This window comes from Lycium barbarum, chromosome 2, assembly GCF_019175385.1.
Source record: "Lycium barbarum isolate Lr01 chromosome 2, ASM1917538v2, whole genome shotgun sequence".
Taxonomy (NCBI): Eukaryota; Viridiplantae; Streptophyta; class Magnoliopsida; order Solanales; family Solanaceae; genus Lycium; species Lycium barbarum.
Window position 1 is genome coordinate 113,286,873 of NC_083338.1, and position 22,987 is coordinate 113,309,859.

A 22,987-nucleotide genomic window follows, 5' to 3' on the forward strand; every position below is an offset into this window, starting at 1 on the left:
GATCTTGATCTCTTAGTATAGTTTGTGGATGTTTCCCATTCATAAGTCGCAAGAAACTCTGCAGAATAAATATGCATTAGCTATAAAGCTAGAAAATACTTTTTTTTTTTTAAATAATTGAGAATACGACGATATTAACCTTTAAAGCCCACGAAAAGGAAGATACTTTCACATTTTGCAAGAGAACACAACCAAAGAAAATAGAGTTGCCATGATTGTCCACACCAATCCAAACTCCCAATGGCATCTCATAACAATTCAATCGGTAAGTAGTACTAAAACAACTACATCTCCAAAAATTTCATAACCACGAATGGAGTCTCCAAATGCCCAAATGATATATCACGACCCAATTTAGGATTGCACGGGCACCTACCGTTCAGTCCTCGGTAGGCGAACCCTCAATTCAATAATAATTCAATCAATAAAGACAATTTGACGAATCAGATAATTAAGTACAATTAACAGTGGAAATCAATTCATTTAATAACTTATTACAACAGTTAAATAATTACAGACTCATTCCGACTCCCCACGACCTGGTCTAGACTAGTACAACAGCGACTAATGACCCAGATTACTACCACATTCTAAGACTCATCCTCCATCCCGGAATGAAGTGGGAGGAGGCCTTCAAGATAGGCACCCTTCATTTCCGAACATGTCACAATCAACAACCTGCAAACACTCTACACCTCAAAAAAGGTGTAGAAAGAGCAATATCAGTACAATCAACGCGTACTGAGTAAGTATAATAGGCCGACAATGGTTAGAAACACATATAAGTAAAAGAATTCACAAATAAGCAGGATAAGCAACTAGATCAAAACTAGACATCTATTTTTCGCACATTATAATATCAAGACTCTTATCCTACATTCTTTCATAAGCCAAACATATAACCGATCCTGCGAGTGATCTAAGAAATAAATCAACAGGTATAAGGCAATCAAAACGTAATCAAGTACCCGTCGTCGCCTAAGTAGGACATCTAATCACAATTATACCAAGTCCCTATAGGTCCAATCCGAATCAAACATTACAAGTACAACACTAAATCATCTCAATATAAACCACTATGCAATGCAATGCAATATTGTATGTATGCAATGCAATGCCATGCAAATGCTTTGTACACATGTACTCCGGATGGAAATATCGACATCTCGGTAGCACAACCCAAGGTGACTCGCGAAGTATAAGTGCCACCCGTCCCGGATCTTTGCCTAAGTGACAGACGGGACCCCCGATCTTTGCCCACAGGGGGTTCTCACCGTCACCACCCTGAAGGACCCGCGGAGTCCATGCACTCACTCAATCCACGATTCTGGAACGAACATCGGATATCGGACTCTCACGTCACTCAAGTAAAAATCAAGCCCAACTCATCACAGTATTTCATCAACTATCATCAGTATCTCAACAGTATATCATGAATAATAAGAGTGCGTGATATGCATATATCATTATCAATAATCAAACTCAATAACACAAGTAGCAACATTGGGCACGTCAATCAATATATCCGAATCACAAGTACCAATAGTGGGTACGCTGACAATATATCAGAGTCATAAGTACCAACAGTCGGTATGCCAACAACATCATAATCAAGATGGTAAAACAGAAACCCATGTCTACCAACAACACATGGCATCAAGCCAACACAATAGAACAATCAATTCACAACACAACGTTACCACTTTCCCTGTCAACCATTACTATATGATTAATCATCTTCTACTTATAATACATAATTACTACCAGTCTAGAATTAATTTACTATCGTTGATGTATTTTGTCCTTCCAATTATCAACTAGATTCACTATTAGTAACACAGCACAATTAATCGAATGTTACGAAAATTCTCATCGTGAGACCTAGAAAATAAGTACCACCCACTATTTCCAAGTCACATAAAACCTACCAATACTCAAGAAAACCAAATCAAGAATCCTAAAGAATCTATAGGCCACAAGCCCGAACATATAAATCGCACAACAATATCATCCTATGATTCCATCCCAAATCTTCAATTCCTACGTATGCAATCTCCGCTTCTTCTAATACATGAATATGGGAAGCTAACTGGAGTCTACCGAAAGGGAAGCCGTAACCTACCTCAAGGACGAGCGGGTGCCACGAGCATATGTTGATTCTTTAATTTTATCATCACGTCGTAGTCCGCACGAAGGAACTTTGAGACAAACATGAGACCCTAGAATGGTAATCATCATTAGGATTCTTATAAGAGATTTCAGGTTAATAAGGAAGATTTGGGAACTTAGCCTACCTCTAGATTTCATTCATAACTTCACTAGGCGATTTGTCAACCACTTCCCATGAATAAAGTTAACTATGATAAGCCATTAGCTAGGTAAAGTTACCATTTTTAGCTCTATCTTTTAGAGGTCCATTTTCAAGATTCATAAAGAGACCCATTTATAATCTAGTAAGGAAATGAGAAACTAAGTTAGTAATCATCCTAGGGTGATGAACAAGAGAGTATAATTCAATGAAATCCATTTTAAGAACAACTAGCCAATCATCTCTTTAAATTTAGGAAATTGAGATACTCATTTTTGTGATTTCTAAATGAGGAATTTTAATGAGGATCACTAATGTGAAGAATGAATGGATGAAGTTAGAAGGGATACCTTTCCCAAGGAAATATCATTTTTAGCTCAATAATTGCTCCAAAGGCGGCTGGACAATTTAGGGTTTGGAAAAATGAGGTCAAATTCGGAAATGAAATCTTAAATAGGTATTTCACTGTACGTGACCGCCCCAGCAGTATGTTCACAGCTTTACCGGTGCCGCTAGGGCGGCTGAGTGGCAAACATGGTGGCTCACTAGCCACTTGCTCTTACCGCTAAGACGGTGCTTCGACCGCTACACTGTCACCGTTGTAGCGCCAATACTGGCGCTGTGGCGGCCCAGCTGGGCCTGGTGACTAGAGCTGTCAATATGGGCTTGGCCCGCGAGGCCGGCCCAACCCAACCCTTCATTTAAGTAGGGTTGGGCTAGGATTTCTTTGGCCCATATAGAAGTGAGGCTCAAAAGCCCAGCCTCTCTTGGCCCGCTGGCCTCAAGGGTTGGGCTGAGGCCAGCCCTTGAGGCCAGAAAAGAATAATAAATTAATTAATTTAAAAAACAAATATAAGTAAATTAAACAAAAAGATAAAAAGTAATGATAAAAAAAGAATGTACTTACTACTAAGTAGTAAATTAGAAACTAAAGTAATACTTTTTAGTCTTAGAATTTATATTATGCTTAATTTCTTTTGAACGTGATCTGAATTAGCGATCAAAAATTTTAATTTATATTTGTTCTCTTAAATTTTTTTCTTCTATGATATGATTTTGCTTAAGAAAGGTGTGGTAGAAGATTCTATTTCATATTGCAAAAGTTTCATGTTCAAATTGTACCAAAAATCACTTAGAAAATGTTATTTCGGAAGACGAAAAAACTTAAAGGGCTGGCCCGTCCTAACCCGCGGCCCGCTTAGGGCTGGGTTGGGCTGCCATTTTGTAGGCCCTTCAATTAAACGGGCCAGCCCGTCCTAGCCCATTTAATTCTTTGGCCCTTTAGGGCTGGGTTGGGTTGGGCTGGGTTGGCCCATATTGACACCTCTACTGGTGACCCACACTTCAATCTCTCACGTGATGCGCACAACGATTTCGATTGAATAAGCGATTTCCAGAAACATAACTAGACGAAGACATTTTTAAGGAGTCAGAGTTGCGGTTTTCTTCGAAATGCACAGTAATGACGAAACGGGTCGTTACATCAGATACCAATTGAATAACTGTTCTTCCTCGAACGGTAAGGGAATGAATTAGCGCTGACGGTGACATATTTAGCAGCCAGGACTTAATAGTACCATCTTACCCTCGTATCTTGAATTCAACAGAAAGGAATAGGACGAATAACGTAGTCGAGGAACCTTTCGTGACTTAGCGCTCTTAGACGTAACTCAACAAAGATCACCTGATTACAATCGACATTCCGGGTTAATGTACCCACACTATACTGGTAATCATCACCGATTCTCATAACTCGTACTACAATCCGAGAAAATTCGGAGTTGGTTGGATTACAAAAGCTTCACAAGGTATCAAGGTAAGAAGGACTCAAGGGCAAGGAGTGTTTGCTAAAAATCCACCACAAGATGTAAGGCTCGAATATACCCCAAACGTATCAAGAATTCCATGGGCAGGATTGGGAAACTGCTCCAGCTGCTATAGGACCGCTGGAACGGTACTGCCACAGCGCCAACATAGGCTGCTGCGGTGGTTGCCACGAAATCTAGGAGACCGCCATAACGACCTCTTTGACCGCTATAGCGCCGCCGCTACAGTGGCTACGGTGCCGCCACAGCGGCCATATCTGGTAAAATATTAAGGGACAACAGTCCTTATCCCTTCACTTCCCACTTCTAACCCATCCGAAAAAACCTCTCCATATCCCTCAAAACTCCTACCCCTATTCCACTTCTACTTCACATAAAACTCTCCCAATTTCCTACTCTTCCTATTTAACACTAACAAGGCCCCACATTCACCCACTTTTCTCTCACCCACAAGAAGAAGAAGGACAGCCAAGGCAAGAAAAATCCACCTCCATCTACTCATTTGAAAGTTCAAAAATTCAAGGTAAAATTTGCTTCCCCCTTGCTCCCAAGATTAATAATAACGTTGCATTTAGAAATAACAAACCTAGGGGTTGGAATTTTTGTGGTACAAAGTTGGAGTTTTTGGATTTTGGGTTGACGCACCACTAGGACGAATTTTTGGAGTAATCTAAACTAGTTAATCATTAAGCTAGCCTTTCCCTCGAACACTACGTGATTATAGCACAAATTTAAGTTGCAAAACTTGAACATAATAAAGAAAAATTCTTGGAATAGATTTTGAAGTTTTCTCAAAATTTGGGCTAGTTTGTTGTTAGAATGGCACCCTAGTGGGGTTTAAACTTCATGCACACTGATTTCCTGCTTAATCCATGCTTTAAAACAAGTTTTGACTTGAAAAATGGGGTTTGAAATCTGAAAATTTGGGGTTTCTGTCGGGGAAGACGATGCCGCTATAGCGGTTGACTGACCGCTGTGGTAGTCATCAAGATATAGGGTGAGACCGCTGTGGCGGTCTATTGTCCGACAATGCGGTATCGCACTAGCGGTCTGCATACCGCTACAGCGGTGCTTGTAGATTCTGCAGTTGTGCAGTTTCCTGCCAACATTTCTTTAAAACGTTTTTCACGTTGATTCTTACTAGAATGAGATGAAGCTGTTGGGACATGAAAACTAACACACTTCTAATTCCTTTACAGGTACAATGTCTCAAGATCAAGAGGAAGTACCTCAAAACCAAGGGACGGTACCCCATAATGAGGAGGTTCCCACTTATGAAAAGCTCCTCACTCGCTAAAGAAAACGGCTATACTTGAGCCAAAGGTCCATTCCTTTACTATTAGAGCGGGGATTTGACATGACAAATGTGGAAAGGCGGGCTTCTGATTTCTGGAACAGGTTGGTAGCGACAAAGTGGACTCATTTGGTCCGAAATTCCGGTGATTGCAATGAGTCATGGGTAAGGGAATTCTATGCCATGTTTTCTTTTGTTGAATGGGATGCTCCCAGCTCGGTGATCATAGTGAAGGGCACTCCAGTAAAAGTGGGGTCAAGGACTATCAATCGGGTCTACTAGTTTGATGATCAAATGGAGGAGCCTTATGCGGAGAAGGTAGCAGAGAAGGACCTTATGTGGTTGGCCTCCAAATTGGTACGGGCGGATGATATAAAGAAGACCTCTTGGGCTCATGGTAGGGGAGCGATATATAGTGATCGTTTTACTGCTGAAGCTAAGAGATGGTTGCATATTGTTAGTCGTCGGGTCAGCCCTTCATTAAACACCCATGATGTGACCTATGCCCGTGTTCTTGTTATTGCTTGTGTTCTTTCCGACATACCTGTAAATGTGGGGGTGCAGTCATTGCGGAGTGGAAGGAGTTCGCGGATAGAGGTGGGGGAAGCTTGATGTTCCCTTCTCTGATCACTTTCTTATGCCAGAGGGCTAAAGTTCCAGAGGAGGATGATGATAATTGGGTCCAGCCTGATCCCCTTTTCCATCCATTACAGGCGAAGGGTTTTGAGACAACGATTGTTAGTCAGAAGAGGAGGAAGGTGGACGATGTAGGTGAGGGGGGAGCGGAGCTGGGGCTGACACTGGAGCTGGGGATGGTACTGGTACTGAGGCTCCCCGTATTCAGGGTCCCTTTGATCATATAGATTCACGCTTTGATAAGATGGTGGCCATGTTCCGGATGATGTCCACGGATTTTGGTGGTTCCAGCTTATTAGGTGCTGCTGCTAGCTACCCCACACAAGAGGGGATGAAGGGGTAGTTTGATACCCAGAAGAAGATGGGGATTCACTCACCAACCTTCAGACTATATATACCACACTGGCTAAAAACCATGGTGAGCTTTGTCGTGACTTTGACAGGGAGAGGATGAAGAACAGGTCACGTGACAAGCTAAACATCAGGTCTTGGAGGAGTATCAAGGGAGTGTGGGGTAACATGTACCCCAATATGCCGATGCCAGTGGAGGATGATGATGACTCTAAGCAGTACTCCTTCGAGAGCGTACGACGAGAGGATGTGGATTTGATGATGTCAGTGGCGGCGGCTCGAATGATGATGGTGCGACTAGCATGCTGGCGGCCTAAAGATCCCCCTTTCCCCTTTACATTATGCTTGGTTGCCCTTGTAGGGCCTTTTATTTTCAGACAATCTTTTATTTGGTTTTCCTTGTTGGCTTGGATGTTTTGGAGAAAATTTCTGTTGGTTTGCTTTTTGTTGGATCTTGGTGGTTTGGTCCTTTGTTTTGGGCCATTTCTTTTTGTTTTTTAGGATAATTTGGATTGTAGTAAGCTGTCTTGGATGATTTCTCGCCCTTGTCGGGCTTATTTTATATGACTGCTACTGGTAGATTTTCTTGTTATGCATGCTGTTTTTGGCTGAATTCAGAAAAGGTTAAGTAATGGAACAGGGGAGTTCAGGTCTCTAATCTTCAGGCGCGCCGCATCAGCGCTCTCAGGACCCCGCTTCGATGGAGATGGGACCGCCACGACGGTCATGAGGCACACTGGGTATACTGCTATTGCGGTAGATAAGACGCTATAGCGGTGCCGTCACAGCGGGTGAGGGACCGCTATGGCCGTACCACTGAATAGCAACATCCAACATTTTTTGACAATTTGTACTCCCGAAATAAGCCAATTCGGAACAACATCGTATCACACCTTCCCGCATAGATACTAATTGGGATCGTCTAGATACCAATTGGGAACACCGAGATACCAATTTGACCGAAATAGCACGATTTGAAAGAAAGAAGGGAAATTTCCTGAATGCCCTATAGCCTCCCGGGGATGGGCACAGACGTCTCGTACCATTCCACGAGACTCTACTAGACATTGCTCTTGTACTCATGAGACTGGTAACCTAAGCTCTGATACCAACTTGTCACGACCTAATTTAGGATCACGCGGGCACCTACCTTTCCCTCCTCGGTAGGTGAACCCTCAATTCAATAATACTTCAATCAATAAAGACAATTTGACGAATCAGATAATTAAGTACAATTAACAGCGAAAATCAATTCATTTAATAACTTAATGTTGAAAACGATTACAACAGTTAAATAATTACAGACTCATTCTGACTCCTCACGACCTGGTCTAGACTAGTACAAAAGCGACTAAAGATCCAGATTACTACCACATTCTAAGACTCATCCTCCATCCTGGAATGAAGTGGGAGGAGGCCTTCAAGATAGGCACCCCGTATTTTCGAACATGTCACAATCAACAACCTGAAAACACTCTACACCTCAAAAATGGTGTAGCAAGAGCAGTATCAGTACACTCAACGCGTACTGAGTAAGTATCAAGGCCGACAATGGTTAGAAACACATATCAGTAAAAAATTCACAAATAAGCATGATAAGCAACTAGATCAGACCTATACATCTAATTTTCGCACGCTATAATATCAAGACTCTTATCCTACATTATACATCTATTTTTCGCACACTATAATATCAAGACTCTTAACCTACATTCTTTCTTAAGCCAAACATATAACTGATCCCGCGAGTGATCTAAGAGATAAGTCAACAGGTATAAGGCAATCAAAACGTAATCAAGTACACATCATCGCCTAAGTAGGACATCTAATCCCAATTATATCAAGTCCCGATAGGTCCAATCCGAATCCAATATTACAAGTGCAACACCAAATCATCTCAATATAAACCGCTATGTAATGTAATGCAATAATGTATGTATGCAATGTAATGCCATGCAAATGTTGTGTACACATGTACTGCGGACGGAAATATCGACATCACGGTAGCACAACCCAAGGTGACTCGCGAAGTCTAAGTGCCACCCGTCCCGGATCTTTGACCAACAGACAGACGGGACCGCGGATTTTTGCCAACGAAGGGTTCTCACTGGCACCATTTCACGACCTAATTTAGGACCGCGCGGGCACCTACCCTTCCCACCTCGGTAGGCGAACCCTCTATCGAATAACACACCAATTAAACAAGGACAATCATTCTAACTAAACGATATTTGGAGGTATCAGCGGAACATGATAATATATATTTAATAAGCTCAAGTGTTCATATGATTACAAACTCGATCCAATTTCCCATAATCTGGTCTAGACTAGTACAAGAGCGACTAATGATTCCAGATTACCACCACATTCTAAGACTCAACCTCCGTTCCGAAAATAAAGTGGGAGGAGGCCTTCTAGATAAGCACCGCGCATTTCCGCTCTTGTCACAATCAACCACCTGAAACAATTTACACCCCCAAAAGGGTGTAGCAAGTGCAATATTAGTACAATCCACGCGTACTGAGTAAGTATCATAGGCCGACAATGGTTAGAAACACATATCAGTAAAAGAATTCACAGATAAACATGTAACAACCCAATCAAATCATACGTCTATCTACCGCACACTGTACATCAATACCTTTTACTCGTTAACTTCACTCTAATGATCACCAGTCAATCTCACAACAATCTCGCAACTCACATATCATTAAATCGTTTGTTTTAGTCTAGTAGTCAACTCATCATAAAGACACTTGTTATCCTACATCACATAGAGACCAAACATATAACTAATCTTACGGACGACCATGGGATACTTCAACAAGTTCAATCAATAAATCCGAATCCAAGTACACGTCATTGCCTAAGAAAAGCATCTAATCCCAAATGTGCCAAGTCTGAATATATCAAGTCCGAATCAAACATCACAAGTACAACACCAAACATCTCAAAATCAAATCATAATGCAATGCAATTTAATAATGTATTAATGCAATGCCATGCCATGCCATGCAAATGCTGTGTACACATATACTCCGGATCTTTGCCCAACAGACAGACGGGACCCCAGATCTTTGCCCACGGGGGGTTCTCACCGGCACCACTCTGGAGGACCCGCGGAGTCCATGCACTATCAGCGATTCCGAAACTAACATCGGATATCGGCCATGCAATCAACGATTCCGGAACTAACATCGGATATTGGCCATCTTACGTCACTCAAGTAAAAGAGTTTTATCAAGTATCAACTTCACTCAATCAACGATTCCAGGATGAACATCGGACATCGGCCATCTCACATCACTCCAGTAAAAGATTTTTATCTATTATAATCAGGATATCAACAATGTATCATGAATGGATGAGAATGCGTGCAATGCATGAGTCAACATCAACAGTCTGATCAATATCACAAGTACCAACAATATATCTGAATCACAAATACCAACAGTGGGTATGCCAACAATATATCTGAATCACAAATACCAGCAATGGGTATGCCAACAATATATCTGAATCACAAATACCAACAGTGGGTATGCCAACAATATATCTGAATCACAAATACCAACAGTGGGTATGCCAACAATATATCCGAATCACAAATACCAACAGTGGGTATGCCAACAGTATCGTAATCTAGATGATAATAGAATCCAATATTTATCAACAACTCATGGCATCAAGCCGGCACAATGGAACAATCAAATCACAACACAATGGGGTGGCTAGTCCCAAACACACAACAGGTTAATCAAATCGATATACATTATTACCACTTCCGTAAATTAGCCTATTAGCTTAGAGTAAGTAATCTCACCTACACTCACAATCATTCGTCACAACTCAATCTAGAACTCAGTCACAATAGTTGGTGCATTTTATCCTTCCATTTATCAACTAGATTCACTATTAATGGCATAACACAAATAATCACGTATTACGGGAATTCTCATCATTAGACACAGAAAATAGGTATCACCCGCTACCCCCAAGTCACATAAAATCCATTGATATTCAAGAAAGCCGCATCATACATCCTAAAGGATCTACAGGCCACAAGCCCGAACACACAATCACACATCAATACCATCCTAGGATTCCATCCCAAATCGGGAATTCCTACACATGCATTCTCTATTCCTTCTAATACACGAATATGGGAAACTAATCGGAGTCTACCGAAAGGGAAGCCGTAACCTACCTGGCAGCCGAACAGGTGCCACAAACCCACATCTTGTTTTGTCTTTCAAAGCGTCTCCAAATAATCAAACTCTATCACATATGAATGCTATGTAAGATATCATGAATAATGATACCCATATTGACTATATTCTATTCAGGTCAAAAACCCACTCTTTAATTTGGGAAAACGGGACTCAAGGGCAAAACGAAAATTTTATGACCAAAATACCAAATTCAATACCAAAGGGTCAAAACCCATTATTTTAATCATAGAATACTTAATTAATTCTCAAAATCATCATTAATGTGAAAACCCCCAAATTTAGGTCTAAGAACCCTACTTTTAATCCCACAATTTTACCTCTAAAAATCGAAGAAACATGTTTATATAGTTTATAATCATCAAATTCATGCTTAATGAAGCTAACCCAACCAATAATACAATATTTCAAAGCCAAGAACCCATTAGGAAGAAAACCCGTAAAACCCTTACTTTTAATCCTAAGCTTTTATGGAAAATTATGAATCTAACTAATCCATTCACAACGTTTTCAAGCATATTCAACATTAATCTTACTATTTATGAAGACTCTAGGAAGCCAAATTGATTTTAGAAATCAATTCAAAAATCCCATCTAAAGACCCATTAGATTCTAAGGATTAAGAGAGGTTAAAGAACCAATAACAAGTTAGAGGAGTTACCTTCATGAAGAATCCTCTTGGAAACCTAAAATTCGCCTCCACATAGCTCTCCAACAAAAATAGAATAATGAATAGGATTTTTAGATCTCAAACTTATAAAGTAGGGTCAGTCTCAGTCAACACCGCTACAGCAGTCAAATGGCCTCCCCAGCAGTTGTGCAGACCGCTACAGCGGTCCTGGCCAAAATACACACTACCGTTGCAGTGGCTATCCCACCGCTACAGTGGTACCGCTGCAGTGGTGCTGGTGCCCCCCGCCCCCAGCGGACACCAGACACCAGAATCTAAAAACCAAGTTTCATGATTTTCTTTCGAGATCCGACAATCATCCGAGGCCTGATACAGACAACAAAGATGTGCAGATATACATAAAAATACACTACGAACGCACTCGTGGCCTTAGAATTTCCATCGGAGGCTTCGTTGACTAAGTCAACCCCCGATGGCCTAATTATCAACTTTCCAACCCAAGTCCCAAAACGCAACCGGGTGCATTGGGAACCGAACCAAGCCCACTAATCAACACAAATGATCATCCGGACCTCTCGAAATTGACAAATTTTTGAAAAAGGTTTGTTTACCCAAAAGTCAATCACCGGTCATATGGCAATCGCTTAAAGTCCCATTTTCCAAAAGATGTGCCCAAAACTCAAAACGTCGCCTAGGGAACCATGACAACTATCTCTTCAGGTCAAAACAACTCTAACATGACTCAGGAACTGGTCAGCGAGGGTAAAACGGAAGAATCACGGTAACGACAAAACGGGTCGTCACACACCACCCCAGGGGACCGGCGGAGTCCATGCACTCACTCAATCCACGATTCCAAAACGAACATCAAATATCGAACTCTCACGTCACTCAAGTAAAAATCGAGCCCAGCTCATCATAGTATTTCATCAACTATCATTAGTATCTCAACAATATATTATAAAGAATGAGAGTACGTGCAATGCAAGTATCATCATCAATAGTCATGCTCAATATCACAAGTACCAACAATAGGCATGCCAATCAATATATCCGAATAACAAGTACCAGCAGTGGGTACGCCGACAATATATTAGAGTCACAAGTACCAACAGTGGGTACGCCAACAACATCGTAATTAAGATAGTAAAACAGAAACCCATATCTACCAACAACACATAGCATTAAGCCAACACAATAAAACAATCAATTCACAACACAACGTTACCACTTTCCCTATCAACCATTCCTATATGATAAACCATCTTCTACTTACAATACATAATTACTACCAGTCTAGAATTAATTTACTATCGTTGATGTATTTTGTCCCTCCAATTATCAACTAGATTCACTATTAGTAACACAACACAATTAATCGCATATTACGGAAATTCTCATCGTGAGACCTAGAAAATAAGTACCACCCACTACTTCCAAGTCACATAAAATCCACCGATACTCAAGAAAACCAAAGCAAGAATCCTAAAGAATCTACAAGTCACAAGCCCGAACATACAAATCGCACAGCAATACCATCGTATGATTCCATCACAAATCTCCAATTCCTACGCATGCCCTCTCCGTTCCTTCTAATACATGAATATAGGAAGCTAACAGGAGTCTACCGGAAGGGAAGCCGTAACTTAACTCAAGACCGAGCGGGTGCCACGAACATCCGTTGATTCTTCAATTTGATCATCATGTCGTAATCCGCACGAAGGAACTTTGAGAGAAACATGAGACCCAAGAATGGTAATCATCATTAGAATTCTTATAAGGGATTTCGGGTTCATAAGGAAGATTTGGGAACTTAGCCTACCTCTAGATTTCATTCATAACTTCACTAGGCGATTTGTCAACCTCTTCCCATGAATAAAATCAACTATGATAAACCATTAGCTAGGTAAAGTTACCATTTTTAGCTCTATCCTTTAGAGGTCCATTTTCAAGATTCATAAGGAGACCCATTGATAATCTAGTAAGGAAATGATAAACTAAGTTAGTAATCATCCTAGGGTGATGAACAAGAGAGTATAATTCAATGAAATCCATATTAAGAACAACTAGCCAATCATCTCTTTAAATCTAGGAAATTGAGATACCCATTTTTGTGATTTCTAAATGAGGATCGCTAATGTGAAGAATGAATGGATGAAGTTAGAAGGATTACCTTTCCCAAGGAAATATCATTTTTAGCTCAATAATTGCTCCAACGGCGGCTGGACTATTTAGGGTTTGGAAAAATGAGGTCAAATCCCGAAATGAAATCTTAAATAGGTATTTCACTGTACGTGACCGCCCTAGCGGTATGTTCACCGCTTTAGCGGTATCGCTACGGAGGCTGAGTGGACGCCATGACAGCTCACTAGCCACTTGCTCTTACTGCTAAGGCGGTGCTTTGACCGCTGCTGCTTCACCGCTGTAGCGTCAGTGTTGGCGCTGCGGCGGCCCAGCTGGACCTGGTGGCCCACACTTCAGTCTCTCACGCGATGCGCCCAACGATTTCTATTGAATAAGCGATTTCCAGAAACATAACTAGACGAAGACATTTTTACGGAGTCGGAGTTGCGGTTTTCTTCAGAATTCACAGTAACGACGAAACGGGTCGTTACATGATATGTTCAAATCTTTGACATGCTTCAACTGCGAAATCATATTAGAATTCACAATATGTGTCTTTTAAACTCTTGTATATTTGTAGTAGCTCCAGTGCATCACTTTCAATATTGGTAGAACTTTCTGATTGAACAAAGATCTTTTCCGTAAAAGGCAATTGACCTGGATCTACTCCCTTTTCTAATTCAAACACCCTTCTTATTAAACCCATAGAACAACCAGCTCTTGCAAGAAGTGTAATTCACTTTTGATCAACAGTGTCAATGTTTCGATAAGCGGGGAGGAATCTCACGTCCTTATCACTCAATAGGTCATGGTTGTGGACGTTGTCAAAACATACCACTGTCCAACGAGTGGTCCCATCAATTGCGTCTTTGGCAATAAACATTTTGGCTTTACAATTACATCTGGAAGATTTTTGATCTCTTTGTCACTCTTTTTCTGCTATCATTTGAGGATGAGGGCTACCGGCTCGACGACAAACTTAATTCCTTTTATAAATTCCCATAGGATGTTTTGCACTTCCCAAATGGTGCTCACGTCTAACTGAGAAACTATTTATTTTAGCAAAATTTACATAGCAATTATAAGCCTCATAATCACTATTAAACACGTTGCCTCTCTTCAAAGTACCATCATTGTTACCACTAATAGTTTCTCGTCCAAGTTCTTCATGTAAAATTGTTGTAGATCCTACAACTAAATCTTCATTAATAAAGAACCCAATGTCATCACATGGACACCGACTTCTTGAAACTCCTATAATAGAATCACTCGTACTATTAATGACCTATATTTTTTAAACCCATCAAAAGAGAATTTTGTCAGCACACTAAGCCATCCAACTGTAAAATCAGTTCACTAAACTTTAATATTGGGTTTTACCAATCAAAAAAACAAGAACAAACCTAAAGACACAAAGAATATATAAACAAAAATTCCTTAATTGATGGGCACCACTGTTTCCAAAAGGAAAAAGTACCTCCATAATCTAATCCTATAATTTGATCAACAAATGGAAAGGTATTAAAAAACTATATTCTTACCTCCATAATGCATTGATCAATGTTGGAAGAAGAGAAAACTTGCAAAATAGAATTGAAATTTTAAGGAGAAGAATGGGGGTGAAAAATGAAAATTGGAGAGGGAAAATTAGGGAATTTTGGAGAATAGACTAAAAGGCCCATATTTTTTAATAAGTTGGCAGGGCATTTAAATAAGCTAAAAAGTTGGGAAGGGGCGGGTAGTAGTATATTAGCAAGACCATATATATATATATATATAAAAGTCCGCTGACGTGACACAACCACTGGAATTGCTTTTATCTATTTTTACAAATTTTTGGCGACTAATTCCCAATTTTCCCAGCCTAAACAACTATTTCTGCCAAACAGCGGCAGTTGTAAAGCAAAAGAAAAAGACGCCTCCTTAATTTTCTTCATTGCACTATACCTCTTCCTTCTTTCTCAGAGTGAATAACGCATCGCCCTTTACACTGCTTTCTTCCTAACCGACATTATCGCTACCATTGCTGAAGACATTATTACTGAAAATATAATGGCCCATCATCGACAGTATCCGACTGTCCCTAATACTGCTTCCCTAGAAGGGTTCAACAGCCCTTATGTAAAGACGCCATTATAAAGCATCCTCATAAGGTATCCATACTTTTTTACCTCCCCCCCGTCCCCCATAATTTTTAATTATAGGTTACTTCTTTTATCAATTCCTTCTACTTTGGGCACAGATTGGTGTACTAAGTTATTTTAGATCCTTAGAATTTTTTTCATAAATGTGTTCTATTTCTGAATTAGTTGAACTTCTTAAACCCCTCTCTCAATCATGTATCTATTAACCTACTTACTGAGGCTGTTAAATTCCTAAGTGCAAGGAATTAGCCTGCTCCGTTCAATCCAGAAGGCTATTTTGACATTGCCAAAACATACACCTAAGTCAAGGTCATGTTGGGGTAAGTTTGACTTATTGATTTCAGATTTTCTGTAGGTTTAGTGACATATATATATTGCCTAAAAACTTCTATTATACGGTCTTACTACACTGGCTGATTTTTCTTTTTCCTATTTTGTTCTTTGTGGATATTGATTTAATAAATATGCATTAAATAGGATTTTGAAAAGATGACTAGCATCGGAGATTACTAACCAGCCAGTCTCTATGGAGTGTAGGCGATTCATCACGTTTGCATAAACCTGATTTCACTCTGCTTTCGGTTTCATTTGTGTGTTTTGTCAACTTTCTGATTCATTATGTCACTGTTTTATTATCTTGATGTTTGCTCACTATTTCCTTTGTCTGGTTATGTTCCTTTTTAAAGGAAATGATTTCTATTTTCTGTTTTTCCTTTGGTTCATTCTCTGTTTCCTGATGTTTGTGTAATTTTCATTATAAAATATGTATTTTGATGTTAATTAATTGAATAATTAAGTTGATGTCGTTAGTTATTAAGTGCATTAGTTTTTCTTCAGTATTCTTTTTGTATTTGAAGAAGCTTGCATTGTTTCTATTTGTAAAATTATTTTTGTGAATTGATATTCTATATATATTGAAGAACATGGTTTTGCTTTGGTTTTCTATGCAATTCAGAAAGAGAGGTTTTTGGATAATTTTCCAACATGGAACATGCCCAAGAAACATCTAGATATCACCAACCTCAAATTTTTTCAGCTAGGAAAGGGAAGAAAATAAAGAGGAAAATTCAGAAGAAGTTTCCCAAATGCCAAGTAATGAGGAACTAATAGAAAAGTGCCAATTGGAACTGAAATTCTTAATTTGGATCAAGCATATAAGGATCAATGTCATGAAGCACTCCTTCATATATACATGAAGAACTTTCCACACAAGTTCTGGTCATTTCCATGAAGTTGAAGTTCATGGTAAGTTCAGCTTCCTTTCCTTACATTGTAAAAACAAATTTTCTTTCTCTCTTCGCAGCTAGGATTCTGTTATTTCTTATTTCCTGGTTAGTTCTTTTCAAGAAGTAAAACGAGGAGTAACCCTTTACCCTAAGGTTTTATTGTCACAAAGTTACTATTTTTTCTTTGTGTGTGTGTCGCATTGAGTCCTAAAGAAGATTAGGTAACAGAAGTAGAATTGAAAACATTATCGGTAGATTTGGTCCGAGGTCAATTTGCGATGTTAATTGTGATATTCGCTTTGGCAGACTTAACTTCTCTATATACCCAGAGCAAGCAATGCCTGCAGCAGTCAATCCTACGAGTCTCTTTTCCAGAGAACCTCACTTGGTTTTTTGCCAAAATTTCATCTTGATTTCAATGTGTGCATATGTGAAGGTAAGTCCATAACTTCATGTTTTCTCTTGGACAACCTAATGTGATTATAACACCTTTAACGGTTGTAATCAACTTTGGTCTTTTGCTTGTTTTCGGTTTTAACTTTCTCAGCTTTCGAGTGACTCAAATTTAAAAGAAATGTTTAAACCATAAATCTATATATATGTATATAAAGCTGGGAATAGAAAAGGTGATGTGGCACCTTCCTATGCCCAGCAATTGCATTATCTCTTTTCTCCTTTTTGGGGCAATTTTCACTTTCCCCCCCTTTTTTTTTTGCCTATTTCTTTCATTTATTATTTATGTGTGTTGCATAAGGAAAAACTCAACACTCGCTTTTAATTTTTACCATCAAGTCACCAACAGTCGCTTCCTTATTTTCCTTCTCTTCTTCATTCTCTCGTTGTCCACCGATTATGGTGTCTATTGATGGGAACAAAGCGCCTCCATCTCTTCTCCTTATTTTTCCTTCTGTCATTGGTTCGTATTTCCCGCAAATTTTTCTCCCACTACAGATTGCTATTTTGCTTATCATTGACCACTTGATGATTATTCGACCCATTTTATGCATTTTGAAGTGCTGATTTTTAGTTAATCAACCCATATTATTTTTTCCAGTTTATCACTCCAAGGACTCTATTACCAATGTACTACTGATATCAGTAGTTACAGGTACAATATTCTTGCCTGTGATTATGTAATTTATTTTTTCTGTGGATTTTGTGTGTTTGTTAATTTTCTCTTACCTTTTTCCTTTGTCAGGAGATCCAAAAAGGGATTCGTTTGAGTCACATGACTTCCATCTATGAAATTCTTTTGATAAGATCATGATAATTGGACAAATTAGGAGACTATACAAGTTTGATATTATTTTTCTTTTGCCCTTTCATCTAATAGGTATTCTTGTGAAATACATCTCATGAGAAGTGTTATTTTTGTAGTCCATGGTATATAGTAAATGGTTAAGTTCAAGTAGTTGAATTCCTATGACATCTCGAGTAAAAAATTTATATCGTGTAGTTTACCTTTTATGTATTCATTTGTCTATCTCATGGGGACATGGAGATGCTATACTCAACATTCGCTGTTGTTTCTCAAACTATATTCTTTAGGCAATTCCGTATTGGAGCTCTAGAGGCGGAAATTTTAATGATAAGGAAAACAAGATTGTAAAAACCATAGATCCTCATAGAAGACATGTTAGAAAATACCCGGGAGTTAAAAAAAAAAGAAAAAAGACACATTACAAAATGCTTACCCTCAAAGAACTTATAATTGAATTTCATGACCAATATAATAGCTACTTGGCAGATCATTTTTCCTTTGGGATAGGCTTTTTGTCAGACGTTCTATCAATTGGAGCCTATAATTCCTTATGGTTAACCGATAATTTTAGAGTTTAGAAATAATAACGTGAGTTGGATACAATGAAGCGCACTATGAGACTCATTTTAGTTGATGGCAATTGAATTTTATGAACTTTATGACAAAACTATTGACTTGTTAGTTCCATGAGGTTGTGGTTCACATGCTTCACAGTCACGAATTTGAAATTGCACGGAGAAGTAAACCCAGATAATAGCTCTGAAATAGAAATAGAAGCAAAGCATGAGAAGGTGAAGCTTGAAATTCCTATTGAAGAAGAGGAGAATGTTGTATTGCCACATGACGATTGATCATTTCACATGGCAATGTGTTTATGACGTCTCGCCCAATTTACAATCGATCTGAATGTGAATTTCTCACATAACATGTTACTTTCTTCTGTAATTATTCGTTGGTGAATTGTAGAGTTTGCCTTATCTGCCACCCCCCCCCCCCCCAAAAAAAAAAAAAATTAAAAAAAATTATGTCATATAATGTTGTAATTATTTCTTGGTGATTGTAGGAAATTGGTTGTCATTCTTCTTAACACTCATAAACCACATTGAATCTCATCTTGGCACCAGGCTGCACCTACTCAGTTAAAATAAAACTAAATTCAGAGAAGTTGGAATTAGGAATAAGTGATAATGTCGAATCTCCATAGTTATGTTTGAAAATATTGGTCTAAATATCTAAATTTTACAAGAAATGACCTTAAAGTTATTTGATTATTAAGATATTAGGGAATGATTATACGTAAGCTTAATGGGATCGTTGACCATTCGTGCGCGGGTAAATTATCTAGTAGAGAGCATAAATGTGCAATTATGTAGAGAAGTATTGAGGTGATTTTTGGACTTTTTAAATTATCATATAAATTCAAATAACAGTGATAAAAAGCCAAAATATGGAGTTAAAAGATAAATAGGAATGGTGACCATATAGAGGTGTCACATCACCTTGTCTATGTCTAACTTTATATTATAAACTAGTAAATTTATTCGCGCTTCGCATTGTTATAGACTTCGGGAATGGACTTCTTTTATATAGTATAATGGAGACAGAAGAGATAAATTTCATGTACATAAATAAAACAAATTAGTTCTATTTATAAATATTTTCATTAGAGTTAGAGCAGATATTATTTTTGTTATTAGATTTTATTTTTTTTTAAAAAGATTTCTTAAGAAAAAAAATTCTCTTTTTTGTACAACTTAATTTTTTTTTATAATTTTCTTTTACTTATACATGTATCAGTCTGTAGCGTTTGTTAATGCATGCGCTTTATTACTCTTTGACTAATACATGTTAGAAAAAGACACATAAACATTATATTTTCTATATTTGTTTCATTAGATAGTAAATTTTTTGTACTTTAAATAAAAGCCCGAAATAAATATTAACACCCATCAAAAAAATAGAATACTTTCTGATGTCCATTTTCTTCTCAAATATTGAAGTCTAAAAAATCCGTTGAAATCCACTAAAATTAAAGGAAATTTACTCTGTTGTCTAGTCAGTCCAGAGATAAATTAAGTAGCTAGTGAATTCAGCATACCTTTTTATCAGTTCTTTGATTCTCCTTTCTTCCAAGTGCTCCAGCTGCAAGGTGAAGGATTATCAACGCAAGTTTATTAACAAATACATTTAAATAGACAAAAAGGAAGGATGAATTAATCTCTCACACACACACACACAAAAAAAAAAAAAAAAAAGCGAAATTTGATACCCAGGAAATAACGTAGAAATATTTCATTTCCTCTAAACTATTACAAGACGTCAAGACCTTTGGGTTTTTTTGGCATCTGCGTGACTAAGAGGAATCCATACTATTATCTTCATTTTTTCTTCTCTGTTTGTTCTCCATATAGTGAAAGAATTGCGTCTCCAAGTTGAATTGGTATGATGTATTAAGAAAATGGAAGAATGGATACGTTAGTGGCACAAAATGGAAATTTGAATCTATATAAAATATAAAGCTAGACATAGACAAGGTCATGTGGCATCTCTCTATGGCCGAGAATGTTATTTATTTTTTTTCGCAAATTTTTGACTTTTTTTTTACATTTCTACCATTTATCTGCTACATTAAAAAGAAATTTAAGTGTCTTAAATTTCTAATATGTTATGACATGATCCTTGCAATTCCGCTGTTACATTTTCTTTCCAAGTACCTGGCTTTTAAGACCCTCCGTTTTAGACAAGTCTAGTAGCCTCAGGCCTTCTCCAACTACAAATAGTACTTAAAATAAGAATAGCACTTGCTATGACTCTTTCCTCTTTTTGTTTCCTATTTTCATTGATTTTAGTTGGAAATGTTATGCTTTTGATCTTTGTTTGAGGCTTCCTGTTAATTTTTGTTTTTTCTCCTCTTCTTCTTCTTCTTTTTTTTTTTTTTTTTTTTTGTTGTTGTTGTTGTTGTTGTTGTTTGTAGGCAGTGGCGGAGTCGGATTTCCGCTGAGGGAATTCAAAATATAAAAAAGTAAACATACGAAGAAGCCTAAGGGGATTCAACATCTGCTATATATACATAAAAAATAATTTTAACTTTATAAAAACAGTGTTTTTTTTTTCTGCTGAGGGGGTTCGGATGAACACCCTCGGCTCTATGTGGCTCCTCCACTGTTTGCAGGTTAGTGAAAATTGTTCCGAACCCCCTCGGCTCTATGTGGCTCCGCCACTGTTTACAGGTTAGTGAAAATTGTTCTATCGATAATTATCTTTTGTGAGGATTAACTTGCAACTTGCTTCTCCTTTCTCCTCCTTTCTCCTCCATTATTGTTTTTGTTTTTCTTTTCCTCTTCTCATTTCTTTCATGATTTCGGGTAGTAAACTTCTTCTCATAGCAAAAATTATTTAATATAAATATAATTGATGCTCCGTAGATGTTTCATTCTTTGAAAGATCAAGTGTATTTGTCTTCTCTGTTATCCTTCAGGTATAACATTTTATTTTTCCTGATGACAGTTTTATCCCTTTGAAATTATTAAAAATAAAGTTGTTCAAGAAATTATTATGGATACTTATGAAAATTTAGGATCTTCTTCCCATAGATTCTAAATATTTTTTACATTATTTGAAATTTATAGAGTTGGAACTGAAGGTGAAGTTGTGTTTTGGTTATACTTTTTGTAAAGAGTATTTGAAATAATGTTCATGCTTGAATGTACTTAAATATAACTTCAAAAGTGAAAAGTGAGTTGGAAAACATTTTATAAGTTGTTTTCCAAATTTGAAATACAACTTCAAGTTGGATTTGAAATTTTCAAACACTAATTTTCAAATAAAGTGAAAAATTATTCTAGGAAAGTGAATAATTCTTATGGCCAAACGGATCCTTCGTTGTTGAACATGAAAATTTTGTATATGATAATAAGGTTCCGGGAGTTAGATTATTCGCAATTTCTTTTAACATGTAAATAAAATTTAATTTAATTTTGTGAATATTTTATATTGTCTATCAGTTCTTCAATCGATTTTGGAATAATAATGATTTTCTTTTCATCAATAAATGAAATCTGTGAGGATTGATGCTAATATTAACCTGTACTGAGTTTCATTGATTCATCAATTCAATAGTTAATTGTTTATCTCCCTATATCCACATAGTCGATAAAAAGATCATTTTAAATCTATTATTGTACCGCGCGAAGCACAGACAAATGTCACTATTCAAAATCGCTTAGTCGTGCTGGCACCTACCATTTCCCACATTGGTAGGCGAACCCTTCTCTTACCCAACATATAATTTATCAATGCGGAAGAATAATATAAATGTTGATAAGCCTCAAATATCATATAAAAGTGGTAAGTGCGGAATATATAAATTACTCAAGGCATCTGGTCTGTATCAGTACAAGAGTCACAACTTACTACATAAGTCTAAACAAATAAGTACAAATATCTGAATATTGCCATGCAAGGCTCATAGAGGAATACTATCCGAAAAGTAAAAGACAGATATAATAAGGAATGGAAACTCGGGCTGCAGATCTGGCAGTAGCTCACCCTGAGTCTCCAACAACAACGTCTCGGACAACATTCTCGAGGATCAGAACCTGTCACACACTCTACATCCCAAAAAGGAATACCTAGAACTTTGGATTAAGAAGGATTTTTCACGGTGTATGAATAAACCCTTCAAAACTGGTTTTTCTAATTTCCTAAAAATTAGGTGACGACTCTTTTAAAACGAAGTCCGAAAGAGCACCGACGATTTCGAAGTAGCTTTTCCGAGCGCTAACCCTGCCCTTGAAAATGCGAACCGTTACACCTCCCACTCTGAGAACCTCCACGGTCCCCCTGAACTGTCTGAGAATCACCCCTACCAGACTGATAACCTCCCTTGTTAGGCTGAGCGCCACCTCTACCTGTCGTGTGACCACCCGTCCTAGTCTGAGCACGTTCCCACTAAAAG

At 38.0% G+C, this 22,987-nt stretch overlaps 2 long non-coding RNA genes across 5 annotated transcripts; one reads left to right on the top strand and one right to left on the bottom strand.

Moving 5' to 3' along the window:
- Positions 1 to 7,701: 7,701 nt before the first annotated feature.
- LOC132626807 (uncharacterized) lies at positions 7,702 to 20,679 on the bottom strand. 2 transcript variants are annotated; one of them, XR_009577649.1, is made up of 4 exons: positions 20,300 to 20,679; positions 20,129 to 20,172; positions 8,776 to 8,873; positions 7,702 to 7,891 (listed from the first exon to the last, which is right to left on the bottom strand). It is a non-coding gene; the product is annotated as an uncharacterized LOC132626807 (long non-coding RNA). The 2 variants fall into 2 exon arrangements; XR_009577648.1 differs by lacking the exon at positions 7,702 to 7,891 and having other exon boundaries at positions 8,667 to 8,873; positions 20,300 to 20,663.
- Positions 15,210 to 18,283, top strand: LOC132626806 (uncharacterized). Of its 3 annotated transcripts, XR_009577647.1 has the most exons (5): positions 15,210 to 15,552; positions 16,499 to 16,788; positions 17,076 to 17,205; positions 17,824 to 17,877; positions 17,968 to 18,283. It is a non-coding gene; the product is annotated as an uncharacterized LOC132626806 (long non-coding RNA). The 3 variants fall into 3 exon arrangements; XR_009577646.1 differs by having other exon boundaries at positions 17,076 to 17,877; XR_009577645.1 differs by having other exon boundaries at positions 17,076 to 18,283.
- Positions 20,680 to 22,987: the final 2,308 nt, after the last annotated feature.